Source organism: Nicotiana sylvestris, chromosome 8 (genome assembly GCF_000393655.2).
Source record: "Nicotiana sylvestris chromosome 8, ASM39365v2, whole genome shotgun sequence".
NCBI classification, from domain to species: domain Eukaryota; kingdom Viridiplantae; phylum Streptophyta; class Magnoliopsida; order Solanales; family Solanaceae; genus Nicotiana; species Nicotiana sylvestris.
The window spans coordinates 13679475-13683081 of NC_091064.1; positions in this window are offsets into that span (position 1 = coordinate 13679475).

A 3607-nucleotide genomic window follows, 5' to 3' on the forward strand; every position below is an offset into this window, starting at 1 on the left:
TATATCGTCCTGAAGATGGATGCGACGGGAAGAAGTGACATTTTCTATTTATAGGAAAATTTCAAAATTTTTCAGATTTATTTTAAAATATTTTATTATTTTTTAATTAAGAGAAATCCCACTTACAATTTGCTTTTCTTTTTCTATAAAAAGAAATCCCACCTTTCTTTACTTTTATTTTTTAAATTCTAACTTTAATTACTTTTATCTTATTTAAAATCCCACTTTTTTTTTTTAACTTTTTAAAAGAGAATTTCACTTATTTTACTTTTCTTAAAAAAACAATCCACTTTCTTTTGCTTTTATTTTGAAAATTCTACTTTCTTTTACATTAATTGTTTTTTAATTTTCAGATACCTTTATATTTATTTTTAAATTCCAAATTTCTTTTTCTTTTTATTTTTTTAAAATTTCCACAAAACTTTACTTTTATTTTTTTAATTTTCCACTTTCTTTTACTTTTTAAAAGAGAATTCCACCTACTTTTACTTTTATTATATTTTATTTATAGTTCCATACTTCTCTTTTTCTTATTTTTTAAATCTCTCCTGAAAATTAAAAAAAAAATTAATATTTTTCTGATTTCTTTTTATTATTTTAAAAATAAAAATAAAACTAAAATAATATTAATAATAATAATAATTCACCTTTTAAAATTTTGTATTTTTACCCTATAGTAAAAAGTGTAACAAATCTAAAAATTGTAGGTTAAAACCCCCTAAAATATTTACATAGAAGAAGTGACAAAAAATTAAATATTGTCAAAACTTAGGTACTCACAGTTGCCCCTCTTTGCTTGGAAACAAGAAGAGTTTTCAAGCAAAGATAAGGTGAGCCATGTGACTAATTTTTGAACATATCTTTATTCAAAAGGGAAGAAATAAGGATAAGAGAAAAGAGAAAGGGTGCAACCGAGTCTTGGTTTTGAACAACCTATATATCCCGGGTTATAGGGGAATCATGTCGCGTGTAGTTTAAGGATAATTGTGGAATGATGAGTTGAGAAGTTGAATGAGGTTCCGTCGAGGCTCCGGTCCGTAAGTCTGTTATTACATCAAAAATAAAAAACAAACTAAACAAGCCTATCATCTATGAGTTACAAGATTCCTATCTATGAGTCTTCTGAAACTTGATCTTAAGTCTTGGATGGTTCTTCCTGCAGACTCTGATATGAATCTTGATGCTCGTTAACTGCAACCACTGGTTATTTCTTCTTCATCTTTTCGGATCAAAACGGGACATGCAGAGCTTGTGACTTCAACTATGTCTTGAGCAATCCACATCTTTTCTCTGCTTCTGCACTTTGGATTCACTTCTTTTCCTTGTTTTTCTTTTCCTGAATCAAGATTTCTTCTTTTGGTCGCCTCAAAACTTATTCCTCAAGGTAAAAATCTATTCAGGAACCAAAGCAAATAAACAAGCGAAAATGTTTGCCCCAATTTTCACCAGGAAAATTTCGTGAGTTATTCGCAATAAAAATCTAAACTATTTCTTTATTAAAAGCACTATAGTGTCAAGATTGGTGACCCTAGGAAAATATGATTCTTTGGGAATGATGTACCCTTATTGTCTAAATGGTGTCTCAACTAAGGATTGATGTACCTTATGTTGGAAAACAAAGCCAGGGATTGGCGTACCCTATACTGGTAAGGAAATGTAACCAGGGGTTGGTGTCAGGTATTACTGAAAAAGGAAATGTAACCAGGGATTGTCACCTTGTATTACTGACAAAAATGTTGAATCCCCCTAGATGATAAAGTTCTACTTGGGTTAAACTACAAAAGGCAAGCCTGGGCGAAGAGTACTTCTACCCAGAACTATGAGCTGGATCCCCTAGATAAAAAGGTTCTACCTGGGTTAAGCTACGAAAACTAAGCCTGGGTGAAGAGTACTTCTACCCGGAACTATGAGTTGGATCCCCCTAGATGAAAAAGTTCTACCTGGGTTAAGCTACGAAAACTAAGCATGGGCGAAAATTACTTCTACCCAAAAATAGGAGCTAGATCCCCCTAGGCGAAAAGGTTCTACCTGGGTTAAGCTACAAAACTAAGCCTGAGAGAAGAGTACTTCTACCCGGAAATAGGAGCTGGATCCCCTAGGCGAAAAGGTTCTACCTGTATTAAGCTGTGAAAACTAAGCCTGGGCGAAAAGTACTTCTACCCGAAAGTATGAGATGGATCCCCCTAGGAGAAGAGGTTCTACCTGGGTTAAGCTACGAAAATTAGCCTCGCCAAAAAGTAATTCTACCCGAAAATAGGAGCTGGATCCCCCTAGGCGAAAAGGTTCTACCTGGGTTAAGCTGCGTAAAAACAACCTAAGTGAATAGTACTTCTACCCGGAACTATGAGCTGGATCCCCCTAGGCAAAAAGGTTCTACCTGGGTTAAGTTGCGTAAAAACAACATGAGCGAAGAGTACTTCTACCCGGAACTATGAGTTGGATTCCCCTAGGCAAAAAGGTTCTACCCGGGTTAAGCTGTGTAAAAACAACCTGAGTGAAAAGTACTTCTACCCGGAACTATGAGCTGGATCCCCCTAGGCAAAAAGGTTCTACCTGGGTTAAGCTGCGTAAAAACAACCTAAACGAAGAGTACTTCTACCCGGAACTATGAGCTGGATCCCCCTAGGAGAAAAGGTTCTACCTGGGTTAAGTTGCGTAAAAGAAACCTGAGCGAAGAGTACTTCTACCTGGAAATATGAGCTGGATCCCCCTAGGTGAAAAGGTTCTACCCGGGTTAAGCTGCGTAAAAACAACCTGAGCGAAGAGTACTTCTACTCGGAACTATGAGCTGGATCCCCCTAGGCAAAAAGGTTCTACCTGGGTTAAGCTGCGTAAAAATAACCCGAGCGAAGAGTACTTCTACCCGAAACTATGAGCTGGATCCCCCTAGGAGAAAAGGTTCTACCTGGGTTAAGTTGCGTAAAAACAACCTGAGCGAAGAGTACTTCTACCTGGAACTATGAGCTGGATCCCCCTAGGTGAAAAGGTTCTACCTGGGTTAAGCTGCGTAAAAACAACCTGAGCGAAGAGTACTTCTACTCGGAACTATGAGCTGGATCCCCCTAGGCAAAAAGGTTCTACCTGGGTTAAGCTGCGTAAAAATAACCCGAGCGAAGAGTACTTCTATCCGGAACTATGAGCTGGATCCCCCTAGGTGAAAAGGTTCTACCTGGGTTAAGCGGCATAAAAACAACCTGAGCAAAGAGTACTTCTACGTGGAACTATGAGCTGGATCCCCCTAGACGAAAAGGTTCTACCTGGGTTAAGCTAAGTAAAAACAACTTGAGCGAAGAGTACTTCTACCCGGAACTATGAGCTGTATCCCCTTAGGCGAAAAGGTTCTACCTGGGTTAAGCTGCGTAAAAACAACCCGAGCGAAGAGTACTTCTACCCGGAACTATGAGTTGGATCCACTTAGGTGAAAAGGTTCTACCTGAGTTAAGCTACGTAAAACACCCTGAGTGAAGAGTACTTCTACCCAGAAATATGAGCTGGATCCCCCTAGGCGAAATGATTCTACCTGAGTTAAACTACGAAAATGGGAGGCGTGAACAATAGCGATGCATGATGAAAATAAAAGAAAAATGAAGATTTTACGGAGCTTACG